This window comes from Carcharodon carcharias, chromosome 11, assembly GCF_017639515.1.
Source record: "Carcharodon carcharias isolate sCarCar2 chromosome 11, sCarCar2.pri, whole genome shotgun sequence".
In the NCBI taxonomy this organism is placed as follows: domain Eukaryota; kingdom Metazoa; phylum Chordata; class Chondrichthyes; order Lamniformes; family Lamnidae; genus Carcharodon; species Carcharodon carcharias.
In genome coordinates, this window is record NC_054477.1 from 137994178 (window position 1) to 138020893 (window position 26716).

A 26716-nucleotide genomic window follows, 5' to 3' on the forward strand; every position below is an offset into this window, starting at 1 on the left:
CCAAGGTATCACACTCTGGTTAACAATTAATCATGTAAGATAGATGAAAGTTGCATTAATGCATTACAGATTTATATCACAGAGGCTCAGAACTGAGGAGATTGTCACTCACTGATGCCTGAGTTCTTGAAATGTCAGAGATAGCAATGCATTTGTACAAATTCTCTTGCAATTTAGGATTATGAAATTTAGCAATGCTGAAAGTAAATTATATCTGAAAATGAAAATGGCACCACCAAATGGATGGCTAACCTCTCATGCAGGATTATGGTGACTTCCTATTTAAGGCTTTGTCATTATAATTATGTAATGTAATGGACACTGCAGTAGGCTTTATTACTAAAATCATTCCAATTTGACAAAATCTTAGGTTAACTTTGAAGTTTTACACATGCTTGTCATTAAATTACTAGAACTAACAAAAGGGAGGAGAAAAGGTGCAAAGGGAAGCCTCACAAATTGTAAATAAAAGAAAAAGGCAATACGATTAATATGTCTCCATCTACACTTAGGCAATGAGCAAGAAAGTATCATTAGGTGACAAAGAATTAGAAAAAGGTCATTGTGAACAGGAAGTTGGGTGGGTAAGGGATAGCAAATGAGAAGATGGGTGAAGGCTGAAGAAGGTTTACATTTGGAAATGCCAATAACAGGTGTAAAATGGCTGGTATGGAGGATGCCACAAATGATTATGTGAACAGCACAATATACAGGCCAGAAACCCATTTTCAACCCATACTCAGGTATCAGAAGAGAGATGTCCAAGATCAATGCTAACTGCATCCTCTGGTCTCATTGGAAGAAATCTGGTGAGATGTGGACTCCAGCACAAAACTCCAGCCCAGGTCTGCCTGTGAAGCCAGTCCAAATATAAGCTCAGACAGTGGGGGAAGTGGGGTGGACATGGGCCTGCTGCAGCCTGTTGCATTAATGTGAAGACAGGGATAATCTTTCTGCTCCTCCCAGCTCAGTTACCACAGGTATAGTGAGTCATTAATGGGACTCATGCACCACCCAAGCCCCTGTGAAAATTCCCTTTATTTTACAAACATTTTCCAGCTTGTATATTGTGCTGAACACTTAATCCTTTGTGACATTCTCAGGTTTCTGGTGAGCTGCCATCAACTTCTAATCTTCTAACAATTCACAATTTCTGCTCTCATCATGTATGAAGTTGATTGTCCCTTCCACTTACAGTTATTGAGGGCAGTGAGGATATCACACATATTCTAGGAGATTAGGTATAGTGAGACCCATGGAAACACAGGAAGCATCATTGATGTAAACACTAGCCATTCAGAAATTTAGTCTTAGGTAAGTCAGGTGGAGCTATACAGGTCAGTTCAGCGAGAGTCTCTGGGGCCATTGTGGCACATTGTCTGCTTTATAAAATTGCCATGAAGAAAGGCATGTTGCTTCTAGGACCTGAAGAAAATGATGGTGATGAAGTGAGGAAGCATCTGCAGTCTCAGAGTACAATGAGGATCCCAGAAAGTAGAGGATGTGGATCAGGGCTGCCAGTATAGCCAGTTGCCTCAGTAAAGAAAGAACACCAAATGGCCCTGTGCTTTAAAAAAATAAAAGGTTGTCTCAGTAAAATAAAAGAACTTCACATTCTCTGTTCTCCTCCCCCACAACCTCACAAAGTTTCTGCCAAGTTATTTCATACAACAGGCCTCAAGTTCCCCTAGCCACCATCTAGCTCCTGAAAGTTGAAAGCATATAGAAAAATCAACACACAATTGTATGCATAATCAAGTCATGTTTGTTTTAAGCACAAAGAGTTAGCTTTGGCTAAGAGCTAGTACTCCTGCTTTCAAGCCCCACTCTAAAGATTTGTGCGCACAACCTAGGCTGGCACTTCAGTGTAGCAGTGATAGAGTACTGCTTTTTAATGAGGTGTTAAACTGAGGTCCCAGCTGCCCTATCAGATCAATGTAAGAAATGTCCTGTCTTGAAGAAGATCAGATAAGTCTTATTGACAACAATTCCCCCTCAATCAACCTAGCTGAGAAAAAGGTTATCTTGTCATTCATCGAATTGCTGTTTGCTGAACACCATTGTGTGCAAATTTACTGCTGCAGTCTCCACACTTCAAAGTTAATTTAGCCACTGCAGTTGTCAGCCATATTTCCTGCTTTTCTTTTCAGAATGCTACTCCCTCAAGCCACATTGCTGCATGTCTCAACGATCTCCTTTAAAAGGCTACAGTATCTTAAAGGCTGCATTAGAACTGTACTTCCAATCATCCATGAGACAGTGACCAAATGAACAGCGGGTTTCTAGTCTTCAATTTGCTCTGAAAGGAAATAATGGTGAGTATTAGAAGCAGCCACCATCAAATCTGGCAATGGCAATAGGAAGAAAATCCAGGTCATAAAGGTTCTTGTGTCCAGAATTTTATTGAATTAGCTCAGTTAAGTTCTATTGTTATTTAAAACCTAACAACTGTGCGTTGCTGAGTTTCTATAGGCCTGCAGTGCCATTGATCAGTCCTGTAATCAGAAATTCAACTGAAATGTCCATCCTGCGCTGGAATTTTACACCTCTCCCACTCCTTCCTCCCCCCACCCCCCAGAACCAGGCGGTACAGTACGGTGGGAGGAATCATAAAATTGGGCAAAATGCCAGTGGTGTCTGGTGCGTACACCCCCTTCACCCACCCCCAGTGCAATTTTACCAGCAGCAGGTGAGGCGCCAAGAGACTTGCTTGCCTGTGGACCTAACGAGGCCCATAAGTGGCCAACTAATGACTATTTAATGGCCCCTTAACACTGTTGTGAGTACTTTGCCCCTAGCGTGGGAAGCAGGCACCAAGTATGGACAAGCGAGTGCCTCACTTTGGAGGCACTCCCAAGATATTCCCCACTCCTGTGTTTCCCTTCCCCTGTTCACCCTGGCCTCCAACAGCAGAAGCCTCAGCCTAACAGACTTTTGCAAGGAGCAAGCCTACACAGATACGCCACTGGGACTAGAATAAACGGAAGAGAAGGGCACTGCAAGACCTTCTCTCTAAGATGCACTTCAGTGCTGTTACTGCTGCTTGCCTGGGCCTAGTGCCTTTAAAGTTGCCCCAGGAAATTCCAGTATGACAGGTGACAGGTGGGAGGCAAATCTTCCAGGGTCTCGAGGCCTACATTCTACAGTCACCTGCATGCAGTGGGTCGGGAATGAGAAGCTACTGCGGTTTCACATAGGAATGGGTGGTTTGGGGCCGGGGAGGGGGAGGAAAGTACATGGGCTCTGGTAAAGAAGCCATCCACTTTTTTCTTTAGTCCCTGCTGTGATTCACCTGATATCCAGCAGGATCACATGTAGGGATTGTTATCCACACATCCCTTGCAATGAAGAGCATTCTATTTTTGGCTCAATATCCAGGTAAAGGAGAGCAGGAGAACCCCAGGGGTTATAACAAAGAACTACTACGTCAGCTAGTGGAATGCATCACATGTTGATAAAGTGAATTAGGTCGGCACTGTAACTGGAATGGCAACAAGTGTTTTAATCGCTGTACAGATGGATGGACAGTGTAACAGTGTAAAATCTATGTTTATCTGCCCCCATCCATGCATGGAGTAATAACTCTCTCGCTCGCATTTTCCCCAAAACAGACTTTTATTTTCTGTAACTCTATTTGGCCTAACTTGCTTGCCAGGCCAGCATAAAATGCTAAACACATGCAGCTCTGCAATCTTTGGTTTAGAGGCATCGGGTGACGACTGCATTGCGGGTAAACAGTCTTCTCACAGAAATATAATTTGAAGTATGCAGAAGCAAAATGAATTAGATGGCTGCATCACTCTTAACTGTATTAGATCAAACATATCTTTATTAATATTGAATGGGCAACCAACCTCTGACAATGGTAAAGATGTTTGTGATTCAATGTAATTGCTTGAATTGATGAAACAGTTCACTTTTACACCCCACCTTCTTCTCCCCACCCCCCACCCCACCGCTCTCCCCTCACTATAGGTGGAATTGTCCTAGATTTGCATAAAAAGCAATAGCGGGCGGAAAAAAGAACCTATTCCCACCAGCCGCAATGGCAAGTTTTTGCGCCGTATCATCCAAATCCCGCCTCATTAATCATGCATTCCCGGGAAACACGCCAATTCCCATCACCTCTTCAACACACCGGGTGCCATATTTAAAGTGTAACCATGCGCACACCCCTCAATGCTTCTAGCCCATGACTGCCACATAAAAGACATGGCCCTGAAAGGCAAGAAGGCGGCAGACCCAGGATTCAGTGACTCATCCTTCGTGTGCCCTTTGGATGCCATGGAGGTCTGCCATGATGTCCTCTACTCCCGCGTTGGTCAGAGGAGGGGCAGCAACATCACCAATCAGACTTGGGAAGTGGTGGCAGCAGTAGTCAGTGCCAACACCCAATGCCGCAAGATGAGGAATGATCTTCTCTGTTCCACCACGGTAGTCACACTTCTCACCAGTTCCAGCTCACACAATCATAAAACCATCACACATTCACAGGGATCTCACTCACTGCGACTTCAAGGGACATCACCATTGACTCTCCCATATACACCTTCATTGTCCTCATCCCATCCATGGCACCACTCATCACACACACATGGCACACATGTTTATCATCTGGCCTGGCAGGTGTTGTGCTTACACTCTCCCCATCTGTATTCATGCAGGACAAGTTGGCACACAACAAAATGGAGAGGTTGCAGACTGGTGGAGGAATGCTTGAAATCAAGATCCTCATGGATTTTAAAAATAGAGTCATCCAGCTGCCCGGTGAAGATCTAGACTGTTCCTGTGCTGACGGTGAGGTTGGTGGTGCTCTACCAAGTGAGGGTCTAGCAGTGCAACATCCATCAGACAACATGCTGTGAGTCACTTCCTCTATTCCGCAGTCCCCTGGCATGCATTAATTATCTCTCCTTGCTTTTGCAAGAGCAGCTGGGAGACAGCAGACATAATCCATGACCAAGGGCTTCCAATCAAGCAGTGAAGAAACTGCTGAAGAGGGATCTCTTCACCCTTCACCAGCATGGAAGCATACACCTCGGCGGGACCTAGCTTTAAAGCAGCCTCGGGATCACATTCTGATGAGCACATTGCACGGCCTGATCCAAAGTAGCTGGCGGCAGAGTCTTCCCAGATCTCCGACACTCGGAGGACTGCTGGAGGCCAGAAATTTGCTGAGCCTGAGTCAGATGACAAGCATCTGGACTTGGCCATACCTCAGTTGCTAGAGCTGAAAGGGCAAGCAGGGAACATTAGGAAGGGACGTTCACTGCACTCCTCAGGTTGCAAGGCAAGATGGAGGAGTGCACCCCATCTGCCTTCAAGCTGAGGTGATAGCACTGGCATGCCAATGCACTGAGGTCAACGCTGATAGGATGGCAGCCACCATGGAGGCCTTGGTCCAGGACATTGGACCTGCACTGCTGCCCATCTCAACTCCATCGCTGATGCCATGGTTGGCCTCCAACAGTGTGTGCGCGAGAGGGGTGCGGGGCAGCTCAATCTCACTTCAGCTTTCCTTTCACCTCAAGGAGTCAGCCAGGTTCTCTGGCTTCCATAGGGAGGATGATCAGCAGGTGCACAGCCCAGGGTCATCCACCCAGGTGACTCTGGGAGTATGTGGCCCATCCAAGTCCCCACTTCCTGTGACCTCAGCAGCTCCAGCTCCACAGGCCAAGGAGGGTGCCACTGCCACACTGCAGGACCATGAAAGCAGGTCGGGTCCTCCTGATCTTGGCCCTCCAGAGGATGCCTGCCAAGATCATCACAGACAAGGCGTAGCAATCAGCAGGCTGCCTCCACCTCCACTGCGGATGTCAGGGGAACACCAAGATGTAGCTGCACAGCCTGGGCACGGGTGTTAATCACTTATACATAATGTTTACTATTATAAATAAACTCCCAAGGGTGTCTCCCTGCCTATGGCTCCTTGTCCTGATCAGCAGTGTTTGTGTCAATCAAACGTGAAACAGGTAAAGTGGAGTGCTATGTACCTTTAGGAAAATGTAGTTAGTTGACCATGTGACCAATCTTGGGTAACTGGAAATCTAGAGCTGGAGGTGATTGAAGAAGCACACATGGTGTTAGTGCTCGGTTCTTTGTTCCAATAAACTACCAGTGCTTGTTCAGTTAATCGGTCTCTCTCAGCCTACATTGTTTCAAGCACCAACTAGTGTGTAAATATCAAGGGCGCAGCTTGTGTTAACTGGACAAAGTGAACCTGATAACAAAAAGCAAAAACAAAAAACTGCGGATGCTGGAAATCCAAAACAAAAACAGAATTACCTGGAAAAACTCAGCAGGTTGGCAGCATCAGCGGATGCCAGACCTGCTGAGTTTTTCCAACAAAAAACACAAAACTGGCGATGAGGATAAACCAGATAAATTGATGGCAATCAAGAAAGCCGCGGTGAGCCAGCTACGTTATTTCACCACTACCTTGAAAACTGATCTGAGTGCATTCGATGGCATCCTATGCCTATGGGAAACCTGAGATCTGGGCAAATCCCAGCACTCTTGCATTCTGGCTTTCCTGGTCCCGGGCAAAATGCACAAAGTTGTGTGCCTTTGCGTAGATGGCATCCGTGACCTCATGGATACATTTGTGAGTGGACGCTTGTGACATCTGTGGAGTTCTGAAAGGAGCCACCAGCATAAAATTGAACACTACAGTCACTTTCATGGCCAGTGGCAGTGGATGCTCTCCATGTCCTCTTGGCGCTAAATGCCGCAGTAACTGGCAGATGACCAGTTCACTGGACATGCAGTCTTTGGCAGGAATGAAAGGCAGCAGAGATAGATCCTGGGTCTAGCTAGGCGCAGACCAGCGAGGGCTCATTATGGCTCTTCAGTGGCATGTGCGGGAGCCTCAGCAGCCCTTTCGTCTTGAGGGTCCTGCCCCTCCTTCTGCCCAGCCAGGCACCTCTGTCACTCTCTTCTCATTTGACTCAGCTCTCTGTACGCCACAAGGCATACAGCTAGGTCACCAGGCTCCATACTTCTGATGTACTCCTCCTGCAGGATGAAAGAGAGAGATGCGTGGGTTAGCATGGGTGTACTAAGAACCTCACTTGATTAAGTCTGAAGGCCCATTAATGCATCCTGGAAAGCACTGGCCATCACTTGGATGGCCAGAGTTTAGTGCGCTGCATGGCTGCCCAAAACCCCATCCACATCCGCCCCACTTCACCTGACCAATTGGTGACAGGTTTGCCCATTGGACTGTATCCTGTGCTCTCAGCTCAGGCATAGGCATTCTCCTAACCCACACTCCAAGGCTGCACTGTTGGCTTGAACCATGGGGGAGACTGGTCCAAACCAGGATAATGACATCACAAGCGGCTGTGAGTGCCTCCACCAGTGACTGCTCCATGCCAGCTTTCCCAAGGAGATTGTACAGTCGTCCAACTGTTCTGCAGTCCACTAAAATGTTTGGTAGTTTCCAGCCTGGGCTTGAAGGATGTAGATTTCAGGGGTATTTGATGGCACTTCCATGCGTTTGCGTTGCTTGGGTGGGCAGATAAGCTAGAGGCCTGACTCCAAGCATGTCAATATGGCTGCATCTGAACTGTCTAAGCTGTGGGGGAATGGTTATTTTATACAGGGTGTCCCTAATGTGTGGCCGCTTTCTTTCTCCCCAACCCCACAGGTGCTTGTGCACTACGGTCCTTGCCCCCCACAACTCACCTCACCAACAGTAGAGCCCTTGCCCCCCCCCCCCCCGCCAAAGTGCCTTAATCATAGTGGAACCTTTGCCTCCCCTCCCCGCCAAGATTCGCCTTGACCGCGATGCAGCCCTTGCCTCCCGCAAGTCGCCTCAACCTTGAAGGGCCAACAGGCGACCCTGGTGAGCACTGCAATGTCACTGTGCGTGCACCTGCAAGTTCTCTCAAAGTACAGCCCGCCTAGTGCACACCTTATATATGCTGTTGTGAAACACGTCGGTGTGCAATCACACCGGCGTGGGCGGATGATACAGTGTGGGGGGATGATCCCGGCGGACTAGGCTTATAATGAAATACAGAAGTATTACAATGAGGTTCCCAACATTGACGGGCAGGGGAGATGATTGCAAACTGGTTTCATGATGTCATGAAATCGATTTTTAGCCTTCTCGCCATTCTGTCCACACACACAGCCAAACATGCCCAGATGTCAACGGGTATGGAAACTTTTGCCCTATGTTAGTATAGAAATGTGCACTTTATTGAGACTTAATAACTAAACTGTCTGGTGGCTTTCTGGTGAAAATTCCTTTGTATGACGTAAGGAGTCATTCCATCAAATGCTGACTGTAGCAATACAAAAAAATACAGGACAGATTAAATGTACATTTCTGTCACAACAGAATAATATAATCAGTTATAACAGAACTATAGTTTTTCCAAATTGAAATTAAAAATGCTCCTCTTCATCAAGTCAGCCTCAGTTACCTTGCCAAAATTGTTTGCATTGACATATGTTGTCTTCTTGTGATTTTGAGTAGGAGCATTTTCTTTCCGTAACGATCAAAGTAACTCAGCCAAAGTGTCCAATCACAATACTAGGAAAGTGGGTAAAGATATTTTATATAATATTACATTATAGGAGGAAACTTCACAACGGGTGATAAATCTTACTTATTTTTTCACTTGATTTTCAAATGGACGTGCGACTTGTTTCAGATAATCCGAGCCAAAAAGAAAAGCAAATGTATATGTTTTTGAGTAAAACAGTCATGATTTCAGAAAGTAATGTTTTCCCCCTGTGCACTATCATGGTTTCAGTCATGGTTTCTGAAAGAAATGTTTCCCCTTGTGCGCCATCAGTAAATCAATTTATATAGAACTGCTTTATAGTGCTGTTACACACAGCACAGAGGAAATCTTAGCCAAGTTACTTAAGAGACTTGTTATCAAAATTTCTTCAAAGCCTTTCACTGAAAAATTCTGCATTCTTTCATGAAAGTGTAGCATATGAAGTTATTTGTTACATCTATTAATGAATTATCGATCCCTTTGTAGCTCAAGATATCAATCATATTTTTGTATAATTTCAGAAAGTCGTTTTATCTGCATCCTATAGGGAAGGCATCAAAAACATCACTTCTTCAAAAAATGTGAGAACTTTCCTCAGTGAGAAGTTTATTGTTGATATAGAAAACTTGTAGCACAGTTTTCAAATTGTATCTAGCCTTGATTGAAGTGCCAGCTGGAACATTGCATTCAACATTATTCTCTGAGTTGCAGGAAAGGAGTCCAGAAGATGCTATGAAGCCAATTCCTGAACTTAGAGGGCTGAAACATAAGGGATTGTATACTCTGAGACTTTACTTCTGGAAAAGAGGAAGATAAAGGGCAAATGAGAAACAATTTCAAGATTTTAACAGGTATGGAGAATTTAGATACAGGAAAGCTTTTTTCAGTTCAGGACAAGGTTTGTGGACTACAAAATACAGCCTAATGTTAATTTTATGAAACATTTATATTAAGAGAGTGATTGAATTATAAAACAGGTTATCAACAGGATTAATAGAATGAAAAATCTGGCACTTAAGAAAAGGCTAGGTGGATTCCTACTTTGAAAGGGGATACAGGTGTTATGAAACCATGCTTAGGTCAAATATTGGAATTTGAAAGTGACAGATTTTCTTTGAGACAGACAGAAAGATGGCTGAATCTAATTACATTACTACCTAAAATATAACAAGTCTACAAATTCCATTACGGACAATAATTTCACTAGGGATTTGCAAACAACCCTCTTCCTGCCTTATCAAAGATATCTATGGAGGCATTCACAGAACTCAACAATGGAAAATTAACCATTCAAAGGTTAATTGATTAGACAAAAGACCTTGATGTTTTTCTCAAGATAGCTCTCCAGATGTGCCAACTGAGTTATCATTGGAAAATATACAATTTTTTTGAAATACAGGTAGTTGGAGAAACCATGTAACCATTCAAGTTTTTTTGTTTTTTTTTTGGAACATGTGCTTGGAGCAAAACATCAGCAGCAGTTGAGTGAAAGAAAGCCTCCTGATCACGCTCTCTCTAATTTAAAGACTGAGCCCTGCCTACTATATTGATTGTGCCTTCATCTCTGCAGTAAACAGATCATTTTAAAGGAAAGACTTCAATTTTACAGCAGCAGCTCTAGGGAAGAAGATAACACTAGTTACAACTTTAAACTGCCTCAGTGTGGAAAGCGTCAGGCCCATCGGATCCTACCTGCAGCCAGACAAGACAGCAAGCTACGAGATCTGAACATCTTTTATTTCATCTGAACTCTAATTTGGCTAAATTTATCTTCTACTCCATAATCTGTATTGTTGTGTGTGATTTTCACGCATGTGTGTGTGTGTATATACGCACAGATGTTGCAGATGTTGGGATACATTTTTAATATTTTTTTACCCAAGCTGATTTTAGTGTCGTAAAACTAATCCCTTACTTTGCTAAACTCAAGAAAACCTGTTGGGCTAGTTCTTTATAAGCACATAAAGCATTAAGTACACTGAATTGGCAACAATAACCTTTTTAAACAAAAATCCGATCACGGTCAAACAAAGAGAGGGAAAGCAGAGCAGCCCTTTGATCCCCTCCTCACCTGATTGTAACACAGGGCAATTAGTTTCAGGGAACCTGTTGGAAAGTTTGGAAGAGTAAGTTAAAAGGAGCAATGTTTTGCTTCTATCCAAACATTACACTTGTATTCTATTCAAACATCACTCTTGTATTGTATCCGATTCCGAGATAGACCTCCTACATAGTTTGACCTTTGGCTACCTGATTCTTAAGTGAATATGGAGGTTTACTTTCCTTTTGTACAGCACTATACAACACATTCAAAAATAAAAGCTGCAGTACTTAACATAGAGATTAACCCTTTTATGTTTTACAATGGGAAAATAATTATATTGAAAGTGCAGACTTTTTTATGCAAAGGCATGAAGCAGAGGGTTACTCGAAGAATTTAAACCTCTTGGTGTCTGACAGTATGAATCACAAGACAAGAGATGTGGGCCTAATACATTTTCAATACATGATAACTAGAAACCAAACATTACAGCACTCAAAAACTTTGTAATGCCATACCTAAACATCAAAAAAGGTCAATCATCCATTGAATGGAACACAACCAAAACATTTTAGGTTCACCAATCTAGATTAAGATAATCTTCTGAAAGCTTCAATAATTTTGAAAGGTTTAAATTTTAAGGGTTTGCATTTTTGATATTTTTATATTTATATTATATATAAATATTTTATATTTTTCTGTGACAGTGAGGCCCATTTGACTGGCTATTGTTAACAAAGGGATTGACATAACAAATAGAAAGGAGTTATAATTATAGAAGGATGTGGAGTAATATTAGCAACATCAACTTGTATTCACATGGTGCCTTTGACATAATAACACATTCTAAGGCCTGTTACAGGAGCATTATCAAACCAAATTTGGCACTGAACTGTATAAGGAAATATTAAGAGAAATGACCAAAAACTTTGTCAAAGAGGTAAGTTTTAAGGAACATCTTAAAGGAGGAGAAAGAAGGAAAGATAGAGAAGTTTTTGAAGGTAATTGCAGAGTTTAATGTCTGGACAACAAAGACATAGTCACCAGTGGTAAAACAAATAGTCATTTGGTGGTACAGAACTCGAGTATTGCTGAAAAAAGAGACATTCCTAACCTTTATGTCTTGTACTCATCAGGGCACTTGCAAGAATACCAAAATAAGGGGGGGGGGGTGGGCAACAATTTATACTGTATGTGAAAAGACTACTGACTGGTTGGCAAGTGGTGTTGTCATGGAGAATGCACTACTAATAGTGACTGACAGTTAACTGCCAAGCATTGTTTGAAATTTAAACCAGGCAGCTTGATTCTGATTGGCCAAGGCATTATCCTGAGGAATGAGTCAGTGAATTGCTGTCACTTATTCTGTTTAGCTGTAACAGGTGCAATGTATGTACATGCTCTTTCTGTCTGCAAAGAACAGGGCCCTGTGTATTATGTACTTTCCAGTGTGAGCCCAACTGACAATCTTAAATTGGTTGTCAGCATAATTCTTAGCACATTGAGGAATATTTAGCAAATGTCCAATCGTGGAATCACATCTAATGTTAGATACTGAGTTTTGAGTTTTGCAAGCACTGGCTGGTTGGGTATGGTCTGTACCCTGCCCGTTGTGAACAGTGACTGGGACATGCTGTTTGATATGATCTGCCAGTCTTTGGGATTTGTAGCCTACATACCTAGCATCACACTGGCACTGAAATTCATATACCACATTACCCTTTTGTGTGCTCAGCAGAACATCTTTTTGGCTTGACAGCAGCATCCTGTTAGTGGTGAATACCACTTATGTTGCTACTGCATAGTAGCAGCGTGAAACAGCTGGCTTCCCCTGTTGCTCAAATTTTTGTGATACCTTGCCCTTCCAGGATAATCTGAGGTAGACTGGGCACTCTACAGGACCAAAAGTGATGCCTTAGCCCATTCACAAGTTTGCATAATATACAGCACAAAATGATCTGATCAAGGTAGCCAAGGATGCTTTTGATGCCTTTGACTTTTTCAGCATGAAGCTTGCATGGTGAGAAAATGGCTTGGGCCCTATTTATAAGATTGCCGATAAAACCAAGCTTATAGTTTGTGGAACTGTAAGAATCCCATGCATAGATTGACCATTGAAGATAGGCTTGAGGTAGACAATGGTAGAGAAACCCCTGGCAGATTTCGCAACTTGTACGTCAAGGAAGGGGAGTTCATTTGACTGCTCCATTTCATAGGGGAGTTTGAGTGTCTAATGAGTGCAAGATAAAAAGCTTAGACATGTTTCTTTTTTCAGCAATAGCAAAACAATTAAAATTGGGATATGCAAGAGACCTTGAGGGTTGTAGGGCTGGAGGACGCACAGGAGTCCAACATGGGAAAGGCAACCAATTTTTCAGTGGTATTTAGCTCATAGAGGGGAATTTTAATTGAGAGTGACAAATGCACCATGAATTTGGGACTGCTTGGCCTCATTGACATCTGCCCAAAACCAGCAGAAAGATTTTGCTGGCCAGCATCCAGTTTGTTAAGCTAGCATTGCCTTTGCGCAGTCAGCTTTTTGTACTTGGGGTCCCTTTAAAATTGATGCACTTCTGTGCATGCCACATTTTAAAGGGAAAGTTGTTTGTGTGTGGCCCGTTTGTTCCCCATTTGGCACATTCTCGATTGCTGCATGACCGCACATCAATGCAGATTAAAAGGGAACATTGGCCTGGAGGCTGCTGACTGCCTAAAAGTGGCAGGGAGGGAGCTCCATTCAAAAGGTGGTGGGGGGTGATTGGAGGGGAGGGGGGTGGGGGGTGTGATGTGTGTGGGGGGGTGCGGGGGGGCGGTTCAATTAGGGGTGTAGTCTAAGGCGGCAGAAGTCATGACTTTTCTTGCAAAGCCCAGAACAGCAGTCCTGGTTCTCCTTGCCCCACAAAGGAAAGTTTAACTTTAATATTTTTTAGCGTCTTCAGTTAAGCTTTCACTGAGAGTGACAACTGGATTGAACAACTGGCACCAGTTTTTAAATGTATTTGTTCAGCTATTTATGCTGTCATACTAAGAAAACAAATTATGGTCATTCTAAACATATATTCCAATTTGTAAATATTACCCTTTTTGCTTATCTAATTGAGGCATAAAAGTGCTCAGGAATGGAATACTTTTCCATTTTGGGGATTCTATACAGGCATCAAGCACTCCCATCTAATACATTGCATGGTCAGCTTAAATAATGCAAAACTTCCAACAGATCAATATATCGCAGCAGTGACCTTGAAAGGACTCCCAAGCTTTAATCACTCCCATTCCATTGAGAGAATTACATTTTAGTGGCTTGGAGGCAGAGTGGCCTCACAGTAGCATTGCGCTGCAATGTTTGCAAAAGTGGTCTCTACTTATCAAGAATTTTAAATAATGGAATGTAATCCGTGAAGATGACATACTACTGAATAAGATTTATTTTATTTTTAATTTCCCATAGTAACCATCCAAAGCCCTTGACTGAAATTGTGAAATTAGTATATGCTCCTGCTCCCAGGTGCAACAGGATCGAGTGGAATCCCAGAACATTCCAGCTCTGCCCTAATTTGTGGCCCATCTGCTGGGAATACTCTGTTTCTCTTCCCTTTCACAGGGGAGAGTAGCTTACAGAGTGGTGGAAAAAAGAGTATTAAATTTGGTGAGAGTAGAAATTTAGTGCAGGGGGGAGGATAAACCACTTGCCATGGTTTATGTAAGCTTGAGGCACTAAATATTTAACATTTATGTGAAATGTTTTCCTTCTCAGTGCAAATTGTTGTGTAGAAAAAGAAGAAACTTACAATAAACTAAAAACCAGATAGGAATCAAATAACTAACCTAGGATAAGGTATGGCAGAGCAGGTTATATGCTTGGAATGCAATATGTGGGAGCCTTTGGATAGCAAGATTGTTCCAAGTGAATGCATCTGCAATAGATTTCTCCATATTAGGTCTGTATGGCTCATAAAGGAGGGGGAGAATTATCTTGACAATTCATTCGAGACATTGATCATATCTTGTGCAGAGGTGTAAGCTCTGAAGAGGGTTGATATAACGAATACCACACAGAGTAAAATAAACCCAGGTCAAACAAAGAATGAGGATCGGCAGAAACTGATCCTACTCAATAAACACAATGTACTTTGAGGATAAGGATAAAGAATGTCAGAAGGACAGCCAGAATATTGACCATGGCACCTTGGAGCAAAAGATTGTAGAAGGTCGGGGAGTTGGAGGAGGAGAGTCAGCATAATATGGTAGTTAAAGGGGGTTCAATTATTTGAGGGAAAGATAGTGTTCTCAGTAGGAAGAATCAAGAGCCCCTCATGGCATGTTGCCCATCTGGTGCCAGGATGAACCAGCTTGAAAGGGTAATTGGAAAGGGAGGGTAAGGATCTAGATGTCGGGATCCATATTGGTAACAACAACATTGGGAAGAGTAGGAAAAGGATCCTGTTCAGAACACACCAGGAACCAGATGCTAAATTAACAGGGCTTCAAGGATTATTATTCTGGATTATTACTCAAACCACATGCAAATTGACACGGGGTAAACAGATTAGGAAGTTGAACAAGTGGAAGTGGTATGAGAAGGTTCTGTGTCATGTGACATTGGCACCAAAACTGTGACAGGAAGAAACCGAACCATTGGCATGGGGTTTTCATGAACCAAACTGATTGGAGCCAGGGTTTCAACAGAAAGGACAAGTCACTCAGTGACAAGGATTTTACAAATACTAGTTCAAAAATAAACAAAAGGGAAGAGAGTAGAGTAACAATCAAGAATTGTGCTTTAGGCATTGCAGGTGAAGGGAAAACTAAAAGATACAAAATAACTAAACCAGCAGTGAGAAATAAGGAATGTGTGAGTAAAACATTAGAGCAGTAGGACAGGTTAGAATGCATGACCTAAATAGACATTTGTTGTACAAACACATAAAATATAAGGAACAAACTGAATGAAGGTGCAAATTCAACTTAGAGGGAATGACATGGTAGCCATTATACAGACATGGCTGAAAAATGGTCAGGACTGGAAACTAAATATAACAGCTTACAAGGTCTACAGGAAAGACAGGGACTTGATGATTAATGATAACATTACATCTACAATAAGAGAGGATATAGTGGGAGGTAAGCAGGCAGTGGAGACCATGGATAGAATTAAGAAATGTTTAAGACTGTTATGGAAGTTGTGTACAAGATCCCAATAGCAGTTATGAAGCAATAGATTGCACAAATGCAGTTTATTAGGCAAGCAAGTAGTAAAGACAGGTTTTAATAGGGTATTAAATTTGCATATGGATTGAAAGCAGACTAGCAAGTATCAAAACAGTTGTGAATTTTGTGAATGCAGCAGTATGTCCTAGAATTAATAAGGGATAGGCCATGCTAGATTTAATTGTGAGTAATGAGCCAGTTTGTTTAATAAACTAGCAGTGCATGAAAACTTATCTAACTGCTAGCATAAAATTATTGAATTCAGTGTCGTGTTTGAAGAAACATGAAACAATTACTTAGAGTTTAAACATATATCAGACTTACTTCAATGGGATGAGAAAAAGACTGTTGTATTAATGTGCAAAAAGACAAGATTGGTAACCAAAAATAATTCAGTGTAACACCAAACCATGTTATACTCTTAAGGGGTAAGAAAATAAGAACATAAAAGATAGGAGCAGATGTAGGCCATTTGACCCCTCGAGCATGCTCTGCCAGTCAATAAGATCACGGCTGATCTGATATGGCCTTAGCTTCACTTTCCTACCTGTCCCCATAACCTTTGACTCTCTTGTCAATCAAAAATCTGTCTAACTCAGTCTTGAGTATATTAAATGACCCATCCTCAACTGCTCGCTAGGTGAGAGAATTCCAAACACTAATGACACTCTGAGAGAAGAAATGCCTCCTCATCTCTTTCGTAAATGGGAGACCCCTTATTTTGAAACTATTTCTACTTGCCAACCATGGGCATTTGAAAAAGGTAAAGACTACATAAAACTAAAAGAAAGGGCTTACAAAAAGCCCCAAAAAAGGAATTGAATGGGAGAATGGAGACATAATGAGAAAGTAAAACCAGAAAATAAGAGCTACAGAAAGTGAGCATCAAAAGGAACATGCAAGGGATATTAGAATCAACACAAAACTTTTTGCAACTATATTAGGAAGAAGAGGGTGGTCAAGAGAGAATTGTGCACTTTGAGAAATGATACCAGTGATATTGCCAATGAAAAGAAGGAAATGGTGGACACGCTGAATAATTATTTTGGGTAAACTTTTCCCAGACAGCTGGTGGCAGGTTTGGGAGCAAGTGGGAGGGAAAGTCTTGGAAAATGATCTCCAGTCAGGACCCTGATGTGATCCCACTCTTTGGCAGCTTTCCCCAACACAGGTTGTGAGGCCAGTGGGAAACTTCTGGAATTAAAAACAGAAAATGCTGGAAAAACTCAGCAGGTCTGGCAGCATCTGTGGGGAGAGAAACAGAGTTAATGGGCAGGCTTTTCCCCTCGGCAATTTTGGGGCGGTGCCCGCTCGCCGAGGGGAAAATGACACGGAATGACGTCAGGAGGAAGCCCCAACGTCATCCCGGTCCCTTTAAAGTGTTAGGAAGGCGGGTGGACAGTGAAATCAGCTGTCCACCCTCTGACCTGTCAATGGCCAATTGAGGCCATTGAGAGGCTAGTTAAGATAATTAAAGACCTGCCCATCTAAGCTTAAGGCTGGCGGGCAGGCCAGGAGCCCCAGCGGGCTTCAGATTATTCATGAAACTTCATCCACTGGTGGGATGAAATTTCATGTCCGTTTTTTAAAAATATAATAAATTTTAAGTGTATATTATTAACATGTCCCATCTTGTGTGAAAGATACAATCAGTGAAAGAGCGCACTTTGACAGATGGGAAATCCCTCCACCCCCTCCCCCCAACTCCCCCCCCCCCCCCCCCCCCCCCACCACCAACCCCCCCCCTCCCCCGCCCAGCACAGGAAGTGCATAGCGCTTCCCATCGGGCAGGCTGCTGGGCGGGCCTTAATTGGCCTGCCCACTCAAAATGGTGGTGGGCCCCGCTTCGGTGGTGGCGGTTGACTGTCCGTTCGCTGCTGAGCCGGTGGGGTCCACACACCATCCGAGGGCAAAATTCTGCCCAATGTTTCAAGTCCATATGACTCTTCTTCAAAGCTGAAGCGAGGTAGAAATGTGATGGATTTTAAGCTGTTGAAGAGAGGTGTGGGGTGGAGCAAAATAGAACATCAGGGATAGGTGGGCGCTGAGGGGGGATTTGAAAAAGATGTCACGGACACAAGACAAAGGGAGTGTTAATGGCAGTGTTAAAGACTAAAAAGGTGCTGATAGTGGCATATAGATAAGATAGCAAATTGTGTTTATAGCTGATCACGGGTCAGTGTTCTGTGAAAGCAAATCATACAGATAGCCCTGTAGGGGGGCGGGGGGGGGGGGGCGGGGGGGGGGGGGGGGGGGGGGGGTGGTGGGAGGGGGTAGGATTTTTTTTTAAAAGATCAAACTAGAGGACAGAGTACATGATCTGACATTGTTGAACTCAAAGTTAAGACCAGAAGGCTGTAAAGTGCCTAATCGGAAGATGGAGTTTGGGTTGGGCTTCATTGGAATATTGCAGCAGGCCAAGGATGGAAATGTGGGCATTAGAGCAAGATGGTGAATTGAAATGGCAAGCAACAGGGTTTTCGGGGTCATGCTTGCGGACTGAGTGAAGGTGTTTCGCAAAGCAGTCACCCAGTCTGCATTTAGCATCCCCAATGTAGAGGAGACCGCATTAGGAGCAGTGAATGCAGAACACCAAATTTAAGGAGGTGCAAGTGAACCACTGTTTCAACTGAAAGGAATATTTGGGGCCTTGGGTTATGAAGAGGGAGGAGCTAAAGGGGCAAATGTTACACTTTCTGCGATTGCATGGGAAGGTGCGGTAGCAAGGTGATGAAGTGTTGGGGGTGATGGAGGAGTGGAACAGGGTGTCACTGAGGGAAGAGTCCCTACAGAATGCTGACAGGGAAGGTGAGGGGAAGATGTGTTTGGTGGTGGCATCATGCTGGAGTTGGCGGAAACGAAGGAGGATAATCCTTTGAATGCGGATGCTGGTGGGGTGAAAGGTGAGAACAAGGGGAATCCTATCATGGTTCTGGGAGGGAGGGGAAGGGATGAGAGCCAAAGTGCGGGAGATGGGTCAGATGCGGCTGAGGGCCTTGTTAACCACAGTGGGAGGAAACTGCAGCTGAGGAAAAGGAAGACATGTCAGCAGCGCTGTTTTGGAAGGTAGCTTTGTTGGAACAAATGCGATGGAGGCAGAGGAACTGGCAGAATGGGATGGAGTGCTTACAGGAAGCAGGGTGTGAAGAGCTGCAGTCGAGGTAGCTGTGGGAGTCAGTGAGCTTGTAATGAATATTGGCGGACAGTCTATCACCAGAAATAGAGACAGAAAAGTCAAGGAAGAGAAGGGGAATGTTGGAGATGAACCATGTGAAGATGGGGTAGGATGGAAATTGGAGGCAAAATTGATAAATTTTTCCAGGTCCAGACGAGAGCATGAAGTGGCACCAATACAATCATTGATGTACCAGGAAAGGGCCTGAGTAGGACTGGAGCAAGAAATGTTCCACATACCCCTCAAAGAGACAGGCATAAGTAGGGCCCAACAAAAACAAAAACTGCTGGAAAAATTCAGCAGATCTCTCAGCATCTGTGGAGAGAAAGGCAGAGTTAACATTTCTAGTCCGTTTGACTCTTCTTCGAAGCTCTGAAGAAGAGTCATACAGATTCAAAATGTTAATTCTGTTTCTCTCTCCACAGATGCTGTCAGACCTGTTGAGTTTTTCTCGCACTTTTTGTTTTTGCTTCAGATTTTCAGCATTTGCAGTATTTTACCTTATCTAAGTAGGGCCCATGTGGGTACCTATGGCCATACCTTATATTTGGAGGAAGTGAGACAAGTCAATGGGGAAATTGTTCAGTGAGAGAACAATTTCAGCCAGCTGGAGGATAGTGGTGTTGGATTGTTCAGGCCTCTGTTCAAGGAAGAAGCGGAGAGCCTTCCGAGCATCCTGGTGGGGTACGGAGGTGTAGAGGGATAGGATATCCGTGGTAAAGAGGTTAGCGAAACTTTTGTGAGTGTGGCGGGAAGCCGGTTAAGGTTGTTTAAAAGGCAACTGTCAGCCTTTTCAACTAAGAATTCCCTTTTTGCCAAGCAGGCATGGGTTACAGGCTGTGTCTGCAACTCGGCAGGTTAGGGTAGTGAGTGTACAGCGGGAAGTCATTGTAGACTGACGTGATGGGCTGAATTTTCCCAGCACTTTGGGGGCAGCTTGGGAGGTGGGGTGGTGACATGGTATCGTATCAGGAATGGTACTTTGATGCTATCCTATCAGGCTGGCTCCCAGCAGCAATAGCTAGTCATCTATAGTGGTAGTTTGCCAATTAGATTATGCAATAGGGAAATCAGTTTCTATTCTGGCAATGGATTGAAATTTCCCAAGGACGCATGAGCGCTCTGCTGTGTCAGAAACCCAGAAATGCAGCTGAGGCGGCTTCACAGTGGCAAGTCCAAGATGTGAAATGTTTATGGCCATCTATTAATTTGCTGACAGTAAATCATAATGTTCATGTCTCTTCGAGCAGAAGGCATATCTTTGCAGCCACTTCATGGACAGTGATATCTCCATTAATGCAGCTGCTGCAACGCCCACTTACTGAGGTGCGTCGTTGGTGTTGCTGCTGCATTTGGCTGATGGTCAGGCATTGTGCACACTGCCACAGTGGCCAATGGCACAGTCCACACACCTCTGAAACCCAGATGCCATCCCTAGAAGCCCTGGAAACAGCTTCTTAATTGATCGTGTCTAGGAAGTTCAAATCCAACATCTTGCCATGGCCACTTCCAGTTTATAGACCCGGAATTGAGGTCAAATTTGGCAATTTGACCGGCAAAATTTACCCCGATATGAGCAGTGTAAAGGGTGAAACTGGCAAGACTGTAGTCAGCCATAGTGAAAGGCTTGTGCTGACAGGAACATTTCCTTCAACCTAAACTCCCTGATTCCGGCTGGAACAGCAACTTTGTGCAATATACTTCAAGTGTATTGATTCCACTGAGGGTAATCTCCCCTTATTGCCTGCAGGACTTCCCTGTGACTGGGAACCTACGTATTCTGGAGTTGGTTGGTCGTCTGAAGGTGGAGGGGGGGGTTAGTGGAGCACCGTACCCCAGCTCGGCAGCCACAGCAACAGGGGCTGCAACTCCTCCCTGTAGCCACATGCCATTGGACTGAATGGGGGCAGGGGGTGGAGGGGCAGAAACAGAAGGATTCACCTCTAAGGGAGGTACACAGGATCTGTCGGCCAAGCATCAGTTTCCTCAGCCTCTCTGAATAACAGGGCCTCCAAAGGCATAGCACCTCATGTCAGTGCTGATGTCCACCAACATTGAAAGAATGGCTATCCTCATGGAGAGTCATACACAACAGGCCACCAAGTGCATGCTGGTCCACACCAATGGTCTGTATATTCTGGCTCTCAGTTTTCAAATGTTGAGCAAAACAGTGCCTTGGTGATGGAATGCCTCCCTGTAATATAGCTCTCATGCTCTTCGTTAGCAGGGATTGCAGGCAGACCCTGGAGAAAAGGTTCATGGCAGTGACTCTGTCAGAACTGTCAAATGCTACCACCTTCACTGATGACAAAGCCTGTCACTGGACAAGAACAAGTGGGACAGTCTTTGGCAGGTCCCTCACAGACTCCAAAACCCAGTGGATCTCAGTGAAAAAACATCTCTCCTGTTTCATGGAAGAATAAGGAAGAGCAATTCTGCTGAAGACACAGGGGTAGCACCACAATGAAGTAATAGAAAACGTGTAAAAAAAATATTAGTTGCACAAAAGGAATCACTTGGATGCTTTTTAACATTTCTTGTATTACATTGATGCTCTTTATTGGAATGAATATGTTTTGTGATCTACTTATGTCATGGTGTCTACTTTGTTGGATATCCCATTGACCATGGTCAATTAAATAGTGGTGAATGGCATGAATTGCCTTAAGGAGGTGAATGTGATGGGCAGACATATGTCTGTAAGAAGGAGGTGTGCTGGTGTTGGGGTGGTGGGTAGGTTGCTTTTAGGGTCTTTACATTGGGGTCATGATGAGAAGATTTCAATGCTGCAAACACACTTTGTAAGTGAATCCTGGGTAAGGGTATTTCCAGCTTCTCTGACAAACAAGTCTGCAGCTGGAGACCCCAATGGGATTTCAGGATGATGCTCCTACTCCTCCTCTTCTTCCTCACTCTCTGAGGATTCCATGAGCTGCTCACCTTTCTCTGGTGCTTGCTCCAGTTCTATCTGCAGCGTCATGTTAGACAGGGCACGACAGGCTGCACCTATCCGTCAGATTCTTGCTAAGGCATATTGAAGGGTGCCTCCAGGTCAGTCAAGGAAGTGGAACGTCACTTTGAGTAAGTGGTCCTGGTGGCAAGCTGGCTCCGGCTGTACCTGTCTTGTGCCTCTGTGGTGGAGGTGGAGTTCCTCACCGGGGCCCATCAGCCAGGTCTTGAGTGGGCACCCCTTGTCCACTGAAAGCAAATCACTAGGGCTGTGTGATGGAGAGAAGAGTTATGGAACCTGGAACTACCACAGGATGAACAGGCCATGGCAGCTCCTGGGATACTTGGCACACACTTGCCTTATTCTCTTGCGTTGGTCACATAGCAGCTCCACATTAAATGAGTTGAACCTCTTCTGATTGAGAATTACCCCTGGATGTTCTGATGGTGCCTTTGTTGCCACCTGAGTTCAGTCTAAAATCCCCTGGGCCTGTAAAATCCTCCAATGAAAGCAAAGCCAATAGCCGTTTGGGTTTGACTGGTCTCAATTGTCTAAAAGTTAATGTAGTTGGAAGCCCTCGCAAACAAAGCATTAGTGGTCTGGCTGATGTAGTTGTGGGCTGCAGTATGTGAGATCCTATATATTCAGCAGCAGAACCCTGGAATGACCTGGACATGAAGAAATTGAGGGTTATGGTCGCCTTAACAGCCATTGGCAATGTGTGGCCACCTGCTCCTCTTGGATGAAGGTCTTCTTCCAATAGACTGCAGAGATATTCATGCTATGAACGGACTCCTCTATTTTCTATGCCATCTTTGGAAACTCTGACCGATGCATGCACATTTTCCCTTTGTTGCTCGACAAGTTCTGGTTTAGTGTATGACACCCGAGGCTCAGCATCTGCAATCAGCTGATCAGAGCTTGAAGTGTCCTGAGCCCTTGGACAGAGAATCGCTACTGCTGTCCCTGTCTCCAGCACCTGCTATTGCTCACTTGAGATGTGACCCTCACCATCTGCCACCCTGTCTAACTGAGAGGCTAGATCCACCGATGTGTGATGGTCGCGCAGGAGCCATTTGACAGTGTATCCTCAGAATGCTGATCGTCCTACTGAGGACACCAGGAGCTCATTCTTATCTCCTGTTCCAGCTCCGGCAATGCACCTGTAGGAGAGGGAAGACATGAGTTAGTGTTGAACCTGGATGAAATAGGTTTGTAAGTAAGCAGAGTGCAGACCAGGGCATTCAATGTATTGGTGACATTGATTTGACATGAGCCACAGTTATAAAAACAGAAATTGTTGGAAGTACTCAGCAGGTCAGTCAGCATCTGTGGAGAGAAACAAAGTTAACATATCAGGATGGCCTTTCATTAGAAGATACGGACTATGGGAGCCCAAAGAGACTTGTGGTTCCTTGCACATGGATGATTAAAAACATCATGAACAGATACAGAAAATAATCAAAAAGGCTAATGAAATTCTGGCCTTTATATCTGGTGTAATAGAATACAAGGGTCTAGAAGTAATGCTACAGCTGTACAAAGCCCTGGTTAGACCACCCCCGCAATATTGTGAACAGTTCTGGGCAACAACTCTTAGGGTGGAGTTCTTACTGTCTAAGTTAAGGTAGGCATAAGACTTTACCCACTAGGAGGAGACTTTAATTCCATTAATTTGGATGACAATCAAATTCATGATCCAGAAGGATAAATATAAATTCAGAGCTAATTTTATGTATTGCACAGCAGGGTATATCAGATAATTGTTTTCACGCTGTGCATAATTTTTTTTACTAATTTAAAAAGCCACATGTGCCCATATTTCTTATATGTGGTCCCAGCTATTGAGGCTTCCTGTCTTATAGTGAGCTCATAGAATTAACCCCCTGATCAATTTCATTATGCATTATAGATGGCATCATGATCAGCATATTTGAACATTACAAGACGTACATTCAAACAGGATCTTTTAGGTTTTTAACATAATGATGCTGAAAAGCAAATATTCATATGTACAACTGAAATAATAATAACTGGAATGCTTATTGAAGATGATTGTAAGTGTTAATGGTACTGTAGCTCCCTCCAAATTAACAGCTTAGGAAACTCCATGACATCCAAACAAAATTAATAGAAATAAATAGAATATGCAGGAAACAAACTATATTTAGCTTTGTTATAATTAATCTTAAATGTTTAATTTTAAAAGTGGTGCTAATTATGAGTGGGGGCCAGTTAGCTCAGTTGGCTAGATGGCAAATATGTGGTTCAGAATAATGCCAACAGCACAGGGTTTGATCCATGCTCCAGTGAAGGCAGAATTGGGGTCTGTCTCCTTACCATACCTGCAGCAAAATCATGGCATAAGCTGTGGTTTGGCAACACTCAAATAATTGAGAATTCCATCTGGAGGAGAACAATTAAAATCAGTGGCCTAACAATAGGATATAGCCTGAAAAAAAATGTGGTAAGAATGGGTGACACAGGCATTTGATCTGGCATATGGAACACAAAAAGGTTACAATATTGACAGGCATATTGCAGGTTTCCCACAGATTAATACATGTTCTAATATGTCTGAATCAACAAATGGTAGATAATTAATTCTCCAGACTGGAAGAAATAGACAGACTCATGAAATGAGCAGACCATGCCAGATGAAATTGAAATGTGACATGGTGCATTTTGAGAGGAAGAATGAGGAGATTAAATATAAACTAAATAGTAGATAAGAACATAATAACAAAAGAGAATAAGAAATAGGAACAGAAGTAGGTCAATTAAGCCTAATTTGCCATTCATTATGATTGTGGTGACCTTCTACCTCAACTCTACCTTCCTGCACTATACTAATATCTTGTAATTTCTATCGTAGCCAAACATTTATTGACCTCTGTCTTGAATAAACTAGAAGACTAAGCATCCACAGTTCTCTGGATTAGAGAATTCTGAAGATTCACAACTCTATAAGCAAATAGATTTCTTGTCATGTCATTCTAGATGTGAAGGAGGATGGATGGGGGGGCATGGGGTAACACCTTTTTCAGACTGTGACCCTGTGTTCTAGACTCCCAAGCTAGGGAAAACATTTCCTCAGCATATATCCTGTCAAGCCCCTTAAGAATTCTGGATGTTTCACTTCTCACTCTTCTAAACACCAGGGAATATATAGACCTAGTCTATTCAATCATTCTCACAGGACAATCCCCTCATCCCAGGAACCAGTCAGCTGAACATTTGTTGCACTCCTTTGAAGGTAATTAAGTCCTTCCTTAGGTAAGTAGACCCAAATCCTACACAATATTCTTATTATAACCTCACCAATGCTCTGCATAACTGTAGTAAGATTCTTTACACTTATAACACTTTACACTTATTACTTTGTAACAAATGCTAGCATACCATTCGCTTTCCTAATTGCTTGATGTACTTCCATGTTACATCATGCACAAGGACACCCAAGCCCCGTGAATGCAAACATTTCCCCACTCATGGTTCAAAAATATTCTGTTTGTTTTTTTTTAATTTTTTTCCACCAAGCTCACACTTCACCACAATTGTATTATATCTGTCACAATCTTGCCCACTCATCTAACTTGCCCCTACCTGTTGTAGCCACTTTGTTTCATCGACACCATTTACTTTCCCATCTAACTTTGTATTGTCAGCAAACTTAGAATATGTTAAGTTCACAAACTCATTAATATAAATCATAAGTAAGCCGATGCTGCCAGACCTGCTGAGTTTTTCCAGGTAATTCTGTTTTTGTTTTGGATTTCCAGCATCCACAGTTTTTTTGTTTTTAACAAATATACCCTGTTTATTCCTACTATATCCGTTCATTAAGCAATTGTCAATCCATGCTAATATATTCCCCCCAATCTCAAGAGCACTAAGTTTGTTTAATAACCATTTGTGTGTTACCTTATCAAATGCTTGTTGAAAAACCAAATACACTACATTCATTAGTTCCTCATAGCCCATCCTACTAGTTACATCCTCAAAAGACTCTAACAGATTTGTCAAACACAATGTTCCTTTCATACATCCATGTCGACTCAGCTTAATCATATTATGAGTTTCTATGTGCCCTGTTAATAAGTCCCTTTTAGTTCTAGCATTTTGCCTAGCATTTATTTTAAACTACCTGGCCTATAGTTCACTATTTTCCCACTTCTGCCTTTTATAAAGTTATAATACGGAATAAGGAAATGGCAGAAAGACCAAACAAATACTGTATATCTGCTATCATGGTAGAAGACACAAAAACATTCCAGAAGTAATGGGGAACCAAGGGTCTAGCGGTTTATGCTTGCTCCCTTCTAATCTGTGGGAACTGTTATACAATCAAAAGAATTCTGGAAGATTAAAACCAATGTAACCACTATCACTGCAGCCACCTCTTTTAATAAAGGATGCAGAGCATCACGTCTGGGGGATTAGTCGCTATTCACTCCCAATTAATTATGCCAGTGTTATCTCTTTCCTGACACTGATTTCTTTTAAGTTATTCATTCTTGCTAGAGGACTAGCTCTGCATTGTTTCCGGAATGTTTTCGCATATTCTATCAAAGAAACAAATGCAAAGGTTGGATTTTCACATTGGGAACAGGAAATGCGAGTCGAGCCATTTCTCAAGTTCAGAAACCTGAGCCTATCACTTCTTCCCATACTCACCATATTTTCATTTCCTAAAGGTGTGGTCAATCAGGGTTCATGTTTTCTGAGTCCCAGGGCAGCATCGGATGAATCTGGGTTAGAAGGCCCATCTTGTGGACATTTACATATTTTTATGTCCCCTAACTCTGAACCCCCACATCCTCACC